Here is a 12,803-nt window from a genome sequence, read left to right on the forward strand (position 1 = left end):
ATGTGTTCTTTGGTAAAATTCAGTAGAGAACTTGAACTTTTCTTCACTTCGTTGAGAAAATTTTAAATTGAACTAGTACTTTTTATTTTCCGTGAAAATATTCACAAGTATCTTCCGTGAAAATATTCACAAGTATAGTATTACTTTTTCTATCTTCCACCGAAAAATTAGAATTGAACTTTAAATTTCTTTATGTCTTTGTGAAATAAAGAACTTAAGTGGAAGATTTTTATTTTCTCTGGAGAAATTAGAATTGAATTGTGTTCTTTTTTAAAATTAAGAAGAGAAATTGAAATATTCTTCACTTCATTGAGAAAATTGTATTTTGATATAGAAATTATTACTTTCGAGGTTAATATTAACTGTTGTTTTATTAATTTTTATATATTAATCCTTAAAATTTATTAATTAAATTAAAATTTAAATATGACTATTTGAAATAATTAAATGTTGTTTATTATATTTATTTTATCTGTAGAAATTATAATTGAATTATGTTGTATGGTAAAATTCAGAAGGGAACTTGAACTTTTCTTCACTTCGTTGAGAAAATTTTAAATTGAAATAGAACTTTTTATCTTCCGGGAAAATATTCACAAGTATGGTATTACTTTTTCTATCTTCCACAGACAAATTTAGAATTGAACTTTTAACTTCTTTATGTATTTGTGAAATAAATAACTTAAGTGTAAGATTTTTGTTTTCTCTGGAGAAATTGGAATTGAATTCTGTTCTTTGGAAAAATTCAGTAGAGCACTTGAACTTTTTCTTCACTTCATTGAGAACATTTTAAATTGGACTAGAACTTTTTATCTTCCGTGAAAACATTCATAAGTATGATATTACTTTTTCTATCTTCCACCGTAAAATTTAGAATTGAACTTTAAATTTCCTTATGTCTTTTTGAAATAAAGAACTGAAGTGGAAGATTTTTGTTTTCTCTGGAGAAATTAGAACTGAATTCTGTTCTTTGGTAACATTCAGAAGAGATCATGAACTTTTCTATCTTCTATGAAAAATTGAGCCTGCTAGTAGTATCTTTATCTCTAAAAATTCTTTTTCTCACATCTCTGACCTTTTTAATAGATATTCTGAACGTTTGACGTTCTAGTATACCCTAAAAATAATGAACACTTAACAAAATAATTCATAAGATATTTTTAATGAAATAACGACATGTAGAATATTAATATAAAAATTATATAAATACATTATTATACATTATTAGTACACTTGCATTTCACTTTCCTTCAATTCGTCTTTATATTAATTGATGATATTTTCTGCTAATGTCCTTTTTATTCTGCCTACGATTTTACTGTCTACTGTCACATTATTTTTACATAGATAGCAGTTTTGACACATTGACAAGATATGATTTATGATGTTGGTGTAGCTGTATGCATGCCTTCTTTTTCCCTTTGCTTTCATTCGAATGCTAACACCGGAAAGATATCAATAAGATCTATCAACGGCTGACATGCTACCAGAACCATTAGCTAGAAGTTGTCCCTCTTTATCAACTATTATTTTTACGTTGGCATTCTCTTTGAGTACTACTTTTTCTGGTAATGTTATTCTCGCATATCCACCGTTTGCATGATGGAAATTCTTGGGATACTCCAAAGGAATCTAACTTCTCGCTTTCATGACAATGCATGCATACATTTCCAAAAGTGTTACCACTCGCACTCGTTTCATAGTTTAGGTATTTCTCCTTCTCCTTGTCAGCATTTAACACGACGATGATTTTATCATGTGCACATACTTTCGTCGAATAATTCATCTTCACTTTTTACAGATATGAATTGTGTGTTTACCCTTCCACTGCGTAAAAAATATTGATTTAATGCACGCATTAAACTAGGTAGTGTCGATAACTTGCCATAGAGTACCAATGGGAAAGCCGCGTCGTGCCTATGAACAAGCACAGAGTACGATTGGTAGAGCCGTAAGCATATTTCATGTCATTTTAAGATACGTAAAAAAGTTAAAAAAATATCATGTTAAAAAATTCAAAATTATTTAAAAAAATGGGGGGAAGGGGTACCGAGAGTCCTTTGGGAGCCCGGGGACCTTTGGGGGCTGGGGGCTTCCTTCGGGGTTGGGGTGGGGGGATCGAAGCCCTTTGGGGTTGGGGTTGGGCTATGGGGGCCCTTTGGGTTTGGGTTAGAGGACCTCACGACACTGTTCAAATAGAGCTTGTTTACTATAACGACCACACTCAAAACCTCTTCTAAAACCTTTTCTAAAATCATCTTTTAAAATGTCTCTAACTGTTTCGCCGAAATAATTCCCTATAATTTCTAAAACCGTTTCACCCAAATAATCCCTAAACGTAATCTCAGCGTGTTCCTTTTGTTTTTGGCATCTCTCTGCTTTCACATTTGAAATTTCTAGGAAAACCTTTCCTACGTTAATCTCTTCATCTTATAAATGTTCCTAGCTACACTATTAAGGTTTCGTTAGAATATCAATTTATCTCTCCGACTTAAAGCTCAGTGAAGCCGTATTTAAAAATAGAATTTCTAGCTCTTTAGACTCCCACATAATTCCAAGATAACAAGTGATGTCTTTTCTAATTCCTGACACTAAAGATCAATGAAGCCCTATTTAAAAATAGAATATTAATTTTTCTCTCTGACCTAAAGAACGTTTATCCCTCAGACCTAAGATTAAAGAAGCCATAATGTTTCTTAATTCCCCTTTCGTGAATCAATAATTCCCCGCCGATTATGTAAGTCAATTTCTCAGGTTAGGTTAGCCTAACGATCAAAGAAACCATAATGTTTCTTAATTCCCCTTTCGTGAATCAATAATTCCCCGCAGATTATGTAAATCAAGTTCTCAGGTTAGGTTAGCCTAAAGATCAAAGAAGCCATGTTTATTTCTTAATTCCCCTTTCGTGAATCAATAATTCCCCCACAGATTATGTAAATCAATTTCCCAGGTTAGGTTAGCCAAACAACAAAGAAGCCATGTTTGTTTCTTAATTCCCCTTTCGTGAATCAATAATTCCCCGCCGATTACGCAATCAATTTCTCAGGTTAGGTTAGCCAAACAACTAAGAAGCCATGTTTGTTTCTTAATTCCCCTTTCGTAAATCAATACATTCTCCCCCACTGATTATGTAAATCAAGTTCTCGGAAATTCACTTCCCCCTCGAGTACTAGATCAATACATTGCCCCTAGTGATTATGTAAATCACCCCTCATGTCATTACACGTGGCCAAACAACAACAGATCGATAATCCTTGAATAAATTATGTAAAAAAGTTGTATAACATCCATAAATGTGAGAAAGTTCCTGTTTTTTCATTCTCACTGACAAAAACCATAAAACAAACATAAATTGCTGTTGACATCCATGAAAAACATCAAATAAATTGACCAACACCCATAACCATCCAAGAAAACATCCATAAAAGTGAGAAAATTCATGTTTTTTCAAGTGAGAAAATTCCTGTTTTTTCATTCTCACTGAGAAAACCATAAAACATACATAAATTTCTGTTAACATCCATAAATGTGATAAAGTTACTTTTTTTTAATTTTCACTTACACAAAACATAAAAACAGACATGAATTGCTGTTGACATACATAACTGTGAGAAATTTCCTGTTTTTTCATTCTCACTGACAAAAACAATAAAACATACATAAATTGATGCTGACATCCATGAAAAACATCAAATAAACTGACCAACACACATAATCGTCCAAGAAACATCCTTCAAAGTGAGAAAATTAATGTTTTTTTAAGTGAGAAACTTCCTGTTTTTTCATTCTCAGTGAAAAAACCATAAACCACGTGGTCATGTTCGGAGTCGGACCCCCCTTTCTACTCTCGTTTATATGGAATATTATGATGGGCTTGCCCTAAAGACAGCGAATGCTATGGGAGAGCATGGAATCAAACGGGAAGGTAAAACTCTCCTAGACTTAGGTTATGTAGATACAAGGCCGTATCCAGGGGGGGGGGGTGAATCCCTCTCCTGAAATTTTTGTCTGCCTCATAAAAACGTAACAAAAAAGAATATAAACTAAGTTTTGATTCGTTTTTTGAAGTTTTTTCGTACCCCCCCCCCACCCCGAAAATATTATGTTGTAAAAAAGTTTGGAAGGATAGGAAGATAAAGTTGAAAACTAATATTAGAACATTGGAAGCTAGAGTATTTACGGCGATAGGGTAGGGTTCTGAAATGTGGGCGCTACGAAAGGCACAGGAAGATTTAATAAATGTTTTTCAGAGGAATTGTCTAGATAATCGTTAAAACATGAACGTGTTCTAGGTACCGTTTGACTGACCGTAGGTCAAACAACAAATTAAACGAAAAATGTGGTTCCCGCTTTGAAGGGCTAATGATAGAAAAGTTGAGATGGCTAGGACACATCTTACGGATGAATGATGACAGATTGTCAAAGATTTTTTGGCAATTTATTGTGATTTTTGACCATCTATTTGGGGTCAAACGAAAAACAGCTCGTGCCCGAATGGGACAGGGGGAGTCCATATGGAAGGATTAAAAAGAAATTGGACCTTCTTGGTAAGATTGAAAGAGTGGAGCTTTTTTTGGCTGAAGGAGGAGCGTGCTTAACTGTGCTGGCCTCAGGTGGCTTAGTGCTGCAGTGAGTTGTTTGTAGTAGTATCAGTGACACACTGGGTAGGTTTTCACTTTTTTTTTCTCAATTTTTACAAGTAGTTTCTTTATTCACTCGTTCCTTTCTTTTTATCTTTGTATCCTGACTTACATGCCCTTTTGCTCAATATCATATACACGTAGACTAATTTTGTAAAAGTAACACCGTGTCTGTATTCAGATTTGCGTTAGCTCATACTGTGTCATAAAATTCATCATGGACACTAGGATCTCTTCAGACACTAGGGTCTCTGCTTAAAAAAGGCGCATTTTTGAGCCAAAACGACATATTTCAGGGCTAATTTTTTTTTTATAACCGATTCGATTATTTTAGAGAAAGAGGAGTTCAAATATAACCGTCTACAGAAATTGCTGCTCAAGTTAAGCCAGGTAAGATCCCCTTGCCACGCTAGTGCTTATTGGGCTTAGAACCGAGAAATTCCCTGTGGCAATCCAACATTACAGAAAAGTCGTAATTAGGCAACATCATAAATTTTCCCTTGTTAACACACCGTTTAACCTGTTAGGGAGAAGGGGGATAGCTCCTATGGCGCTCCTCCAATTGGCTTTCATAGTCATACAACTTGCTGAACTTAAGGCCTTTGGGTCTATCCTTTACATAGTACTTAATTATCATCGAAACCTTATAATAGATCTTTGGTTATACAGATATTCATTTTAAACTATCACGCTACATAAAACCTCCCTATAAACATATAATACTGTCAAAAGTTATAAATATTAGAAATTAATTAGATTTTAGATCCAAATTCTGGCATAAGTTGACTTCATTAAAATTATTACACATTTATGAAAACTAAAACTTAAATGTCAAAGCAAACACACATAAAGCTATATACTTTGAAACTGATCAGAAGAAAAATGAATATTGTTGTGAAAGACAGTTACGACTGTCTAATCAATTTAATGATTGTTTTCATTAACTATCATATATATATATATATATATATATATATATATATATATATATATATATATATATATATATATATATATATATATATATATATATATATATATATATATATATATATATATATATATATATATATATATATATATATATATATATATATATACACATATATATATATATATATATATATATATATATATATATATATATATATATATATATATATATATATATATATATATATATATATATATATATATATATATATATATATATTCCAAATATAATAGTCATATTTGTCAGAAATGAATTTTACCCCCACCCTATATATACCGATTCAGGGTATATATTTGCATATTAGGGGGGTAAATTTTATTTCTAATGTAAATGAGAGGTAATTTTAAACTTTTCCCCCCCCCTAATGTGCATAAGAAAAGTATAATATGGAAAGAGCATATAATGGAAAGAGCATAAAAAAGGGTATCGAGTGGTATGTTTACTTTATTCGTAAGTCAATAATATGAACTGCAAGAAATTTACTGAATAGAGCTAGCCTATATCCAGGCATTGAGGTTGGGCAGAGAATTCAGTTATACAGGAAACAAATCTGATTTGCTATTTTCTTTCAGCAGCCTAAACTGGACTTGATGCTAGGCTAGCCTGAATCAAAACGTCTACTCGCAATACGAAGTTATTTTTTAAGTATAGCTTTCCATTGACTGAGACGAAGAAACGGCATAAATACCTTTGATCTTTTATTGTCATCAATATATCCTCCTAGCGCTTTTAATATAATCCAACTATCCTTTTGATGAAAATAACTCTACCAGACTTGAACACTCTGCTCTGAACAAAATTCCGAAAACCAAGAGTATTCTATTCCCTTAACAATTGTCACCGAAAAGGACAAGGAAAGATAAAAAAAAAGACCGCTAATATCTTTAGATGCGTCAAACAAGGCATGCTCAATGCCGATAAAAACCAAGATAAGAATCTTAACTGACAGAAAAAGGATATTGATGTATAGGCTATCTACATTGACGGTTTTCCTTCCGGTTTTTTGTCTGAAAAAATTCTTTTTTTTTATAAAATAGTGCCACTTAGCAAAAAAAAGTGCTACTTTTGCTAAAAAGTGTCCTAAGGGTGTCCCGAAAAGTCAGGGGTTTCGAAAAGTGCCATTAAAAAAAAAGTGTCAAAAGTGACACTAAAGTGTCACCGGTGGCAACCCTATTCTTCTTTTTCCAAATTTGCAGTCATCAACACTGCGCAGTTGTCGAACATTGAATATTAACAACGCCCCAGATTACGTTGGCTCATCTGTTTTTGCGCATTTTTGGTGATAGTTTATGCAGATTGGAGCAATATCAAACAAACAAGAGGCCGAGTTGGTACCAGCTGGATTGTAATCGTTAAACTTCTGGGAATAGGTGATTTTAACATTGCACTTCCCACATTTTCTGACCACCTTGAGAATTTCCAAGGCCATAATAGAAAACATATTGGCTGAGAACATATTTCGACAAATATTGGCATATTGTCTTTCAAACAAAGTGTCTATATTGGATACCATCCATAAAGATTTTTAATTAAGTAAAATATACAAATTACCCTGTTTTGTTTATCTATTTTTAACATTTATATTTGAATGCACTATTGCATAGCTTGATTTCAACTCAGATCAATAACAAATCAAAAACAACAAACAAACCAAGAACAGATACCCACTTAACTACTACAGTCTTTCCAATGGAGAATCTTGGCTAGGTGCAAAAAAACCAACTCTATCCAGTCGGGGATCTCGTCAAGGTTCAAAAAAACGAACTAGACTACCAAACACTACCACTCCAACTCTGTCTCCAGAAATTCAGGTACTGTACAACTTTATAGCAGGGGTTGACAGTTCTTTGAAGCAAATATCCTCTAAAATAGCACTCTTAAGATCAAAGCTTGCCCAGAAATCAAGTTTTGACAAGATGCACCACTATGTACACAGTGCATTTTTAGACCTCAATTCAAGACTTGAAAACATCCAACAAAATTACTCACAGACAGTTGTCAACACAGACGAAGTGAGAAAAATTGTGAGAGAAGAAGCTTTCTGCCTACTGGAAACAGAGTGACGGAAAACAAACATCATTGTGAAAAACTTGTCAGGGAACAAAAATGTTGATGACCTGTCAAAGGTTAAGAAAATAATAGAAAATGAGCTTGAATTACCGGTGCCTACTATTGTGAAAGTCACCAGGCTCAAAAACAAGAACAGAAGTGAAGCAAACACTACGTCTAGAGGACAACCATTACTAATTCAGCTCCCTGACTCAAAACTGCATCTGAAGAGAGACGAAGTCAAAAAATCATATGAGAAAAGGCAACACCTTCAGACCTTCTTTTGAAATGACGTACCTAGACAACTGAAAGTCTCTGACAACGGTAACCAGACATCAATTAAAAACCCAAGGAATTCCAGAACTCTCAAAATAGCAGACCCACCAAAGAACAACAGACCTATTGCGCTTTAACTTTCTACATCTCCAATGACAAAGGGTCTAAAGACCTTGCTACTAAAGTCCTGACCAATGAGAAATGTGACAACTTTCCCACTATGTCTTATCGCTTTAGGAATATTTAAAAAAACTTCTAAAGTAGAATTTTGAAAAATTTTGAGTTTGGGAGGAAGGGGGATTTCAAAAACATTGTCCCATAACATAATTTGTCCCCTAAAGCCGATTCTGATATTTGTAGCGCTCTATCTATTAGTGCTTTAGAAATATTTTAAAACCTTTTAAAGTAGAATTTTAGAAAATTTTAAATTTGGGTGGTAGGGAGCTTTCAAAAACATCTTCCCATAATATAACTTGTCCCCTAAAATAGATTCTGATATTTGTAGCGCTCTATCTATTAGTGCTTTAGAAATATTTTAAAAGCTTCTAAAGTAGAGTTTTTTGAATTTGGGGGAAGGGGCTTTTAAAAATATCTTCCCATGATATAACTTGTCCTCTAAAATCAATTTTGATGTTTATAGTGTTCCATCAATTAGTGCTTTAGAAATATTTAAAAGGCATCTAAAGTAGAATTTTAGAAAATTTTGAGTCTAGGTTAGAGGGGTGTTTCAAAAAAATCTTCTTAAAAATAATATCTCCTCTAAAGTTGATTATGGTGTTTGTAGCGCTTTATGTCTTAGCTTGACACCAGCCCCACGCGGCGCATCAACTGAACGCCACCAACGAGAGGCTTGGTTCCCAAATTCCCAAATTTTTGGGGATTTCTACAAAAATCTATGTGCCATAAATTTGGGTCCCCAAATCCAAAAAAATCATCCTATCATGTTACCATCCATAGTAATTTATTGCTGGTGACGATCCCGGCTAAATATCACTTTGTATACCATAATTCTTCATTAGTCTTTTGTTCTTTAATTTTCGTCTCATGGTTACTTTGAATAAAAACCAGACAGATATGATTGCAATATACACGGTTCTTCATATGTTGACAAACGCATCGTCTTTATGAGATTAAGTAATAAAAACAAGTTTTTTTAAACTGAAAGTAAGGAGCGACATTAAAACTTAAAACGAACAGCAATTATTCCGCATATGAAAGGGACTGTCCCCTCCTCAACGCTTTGCTCTGTACGCCACTCTAGCGTAAAGAGCGATGGGGTTGAGGAGGGAACAGCCCCTTTCATATACGGAATAATTATTGTTCGTTTTAAGTTTTAACGTTGCTCCTTACTTTCAGTAAAAAAAAAATTCTTTTTTGTTTAATTTCTGAACATTTCTCAACTAATACTAGTTCAATTTCAGTTCATAGTGCATGAAAAATTAAAACACAATTTGCGTATTATTTTGTGCGGATTTATTTCAGCTATGAAGGGTCACCCCTCCTACAAAACTTGCTCTTTACGCCGAAGTATTTTCCCGTTTAAAAAAACTTTATAGTCAAAATACACCGCCACGGTTTTTAAATTTTGGTAAATATTCAATACTTAGCGTATAGAATAAGGTATTAAGGAGGGGAGACCCTTCATATAAGGCATAATTTTCATTCATTTTTAAAATAATTCCAGTAAATCTGGCTCACCCTCTATGAAAAATAATCCTCCTCAGTAGCGGATCCAGGGGGAGAGCAAGGGGGTTGCGTAAAGTGCACCTCCCCCATCAAATTCCTTCCAGACAATTCTTTCCTCGCTGAGAATTCCCCCTCTCTGTAAAATTGCTTGTGGACAATTCAGCCTTAAAAATTCTCCTTAGCATTTTTTTATTTTAATGAGACTTTAATACATAAATGGTTTCTCGGTCACTCCCGACCTGCCTCCTTTCATGGAGACTATTTAATAGACAACCAACTATGCGGAAAAAAGCTCCTAGATCATTCCTCCAGAACGTACCTAAATAAAAAATTGGGCAGAGAGAACGTAAAACCATTAAAAAGAATTTCATAGAATAATTCTGTCAAAACCCCAGTATAACATTCCCCTAGAATCTTCACTCATTAGAAACTTCCCTCCTAAAGGAATATTCTCCCCTAAGGAATCCACCCAAGCTCAACTCCCCCCCTGGCTAAGGTGCATATTTGCACTTTTAAACGTTTTATTAAGAACTTTTAACTACAAGTCCGTGATAGTATTTAAGTAAACTCAACAAACCATTCATCAGTAAAGGTACCTATAATAATAAAAAATCTTTCCATTACGTAATTTGTCCTCTAAACACGACTCGGGTCATTTTAGTGGTCTCTTTTTTGTCAACTCCTTTCCCTAACTAATTAAGATCAAAGGGCTTATCAACACCACTGTCGTCTTCTACCCCCTGGCACCTGCATGCTATCTTTAAAGGGGTTATGATACGCAAAGTTGTGACATCACAAACAGGGTTCCATAAGCAATGTCAGCTAGATAGTAAATAATTTAAAGGGATGACTATTAAATGGAAATAGAATTTTGGAATATACGAGGCATGTTTTTTAAGTAAGTACCGTTTTACGATTACGCCGCCACAGTGCTACGGTCGCCGTTCTGCGCATGCACGCTGGTTACCTACATCTCTTGTCTACGCACTGACGCCATTACAGTCTGATTTTTAATTGTATACGTTGTTTACTGAGTGTTTTAAGATGCCTCCGGCAATCGCGAGTCCCGCCGATTGTGAAGTACGGGCGGTTATACGATTTCTTAGTGCTAAAGGCATACAACCGATCGATATTCATCGTGAGATCTGTGAAGTTTACGGACAAAACATTATGAGTGATGGAATGGTAAGGAAATGGGTGAGACTCAAAACAACAATCCATGGAATGGCGACATTCATCATCACCCAAAAAAGAGAAATTTAAGCAAACAATTTCTGCCCGCGAAATTTCACTTTTTTGGGTGATGATGAATGTCGCCATTCCATGGATTGTTGTTTTGATTCTCACCCATTTCCTTACCATTCCATCACTCATAATGTTTTGTCCGTAAACTTCACAGATCTCACGATGAATATCGATCGGTTTCATGCCTTTAGCACTAAGAAATCGTATAACCGCCCGTACTTCACAATCGGCGGGACTCAAACCTTTAAAGGCATGGTTTGATCTGGGACAAATGACTGTGTTTCATATGTGCTTGACTAATTCAAAAATTATCTTGACTAAAAATCTGTATTTTTATTGCTCCAGTCGAAGTGTGTTTGTTTCTAATAGACAAGATAGGGTGATCCTTTAGAGTATCGAATCTTCAATCAAAAATCAATTTGAAAATACTGCAAACCTAATACGAAATTTTTACAGAGACTTACACGAGGATACTATCACAAGTCCTGGGTCACATATCTTAATTTAATATGTAAGCAACAAAGTACAATAGTCTACATCACACAACTCTTACCAGGGCAACATAACAAAATAGAGACAAACAAACATTTTATGAACAGTATTTTAAACTTTTTGTGTACCATTCCGTTGGTTCATTTAACAGGTGACCCTTTTTTCTGTGATTATTTGTAATTATAAAAAAATATGTAATTCATTAATGGTAGGAACATCATAACTGAAATAAATTTTATTTGTTGAAAAAAGACAAAATGTAAAAAAATTGATTATCCAAAACCTCTGTATCCATAGCCACCATATCCTCTTCCTCCAGAATCATGAATGAAACAGAGGGAGCAATATCACTCATTATAAGGCTAAATGCAAAAGACGAACTACTTCCACTATTTTTGTGTTATAAAGTCAATAGCATATAGCTCAAGGCATATAGAAAACCCTAAATGAGCAGAGTGTGGTGACTGTGCATCAGGATGGTTTCAAAGGGAAGTATTTAAAGAGTGGTTATCTCACTGGCACACCTACACCTGAAATAAAGAACAGGAGGGAAAATTTTGTAGGGTAGGGACAATTTGCTTTCCCACTTTATTGTCGGTGTTGAAAGTCTGCTGAGAAAGCAATATTCGCTTTGTATACTTTCCATCAAACACTACAGCTATGCTGCAACCACTTGACGTCCATGTTCTTTATAAAATTTAAACAGCTTAAAGTATAATGCTTAATTAAAAAATCGAAAATACACAAGAATATATGGTTAGATAGGCTTATTTTTGCCAACTTATAATATGCAAAAAAGCGGAGAAAAGAAAAACAACAATGTAAAGAAAAATCCACTTTTAAACAAGAAAATTAAAGAACAGAACATGAAGAAAAAGCTATATGACTGAAGACAACTTCTATTAACTGAATCAAAAAATTTTGAAGCGACGCTTCAAAATGAAGCAAACGCGTTGATTAAGCATACTTGAATAGGTCATTTCATCCGTCATTGTCGTAAATGGGCAGGCCCCAAGGGACGTAGAGACCAGGGCCGGGAATTGTCAGAGATAGAGTTGCAGTGCTCTTGCCATCATTCTGCCATGGTTAGGAAACAAAGCTGGATTTTTTTGGAGCAGCTAGAAAATTCTTAACCAAAATTCAAAATGATCTTTTAGCCAAAAAACTATTTTAATAAAAAAAAATTAACCAATTTAATTAAATAAGAAAATGCCAGAAATTACTAAACTGATTGGCATATGACTAAGTGAATACAAGATACAAAAAAGAAACACGAAATTTCAAATCATGGAAATATTGAACACATAAATCATACAATACAATAAATAATCTAGAAAAAATTATCTTGCAAGCGCGAAAACTAAATTATTACAATTTAAATGGAATTAAATGGAAATTACCCAGTGGTACAGTTAGAGGCA

Source organism: Artemia sp. Qi Xiang Cuo, chromosome 21 (genome assembly GCF_049724085.1).
Source record: "Artemia sp. Qi Xiang Cuo chromosome 21, ASM4972408v1, whole genome shotgun sequence".
Taxonomy (NCBI): Eukaryota; Metazoa; Arthropoda; class Branchiopoda; order Anostraca; family Artemiidae; genus Artemia; species Artemia sp. Qi Xiang Cuo.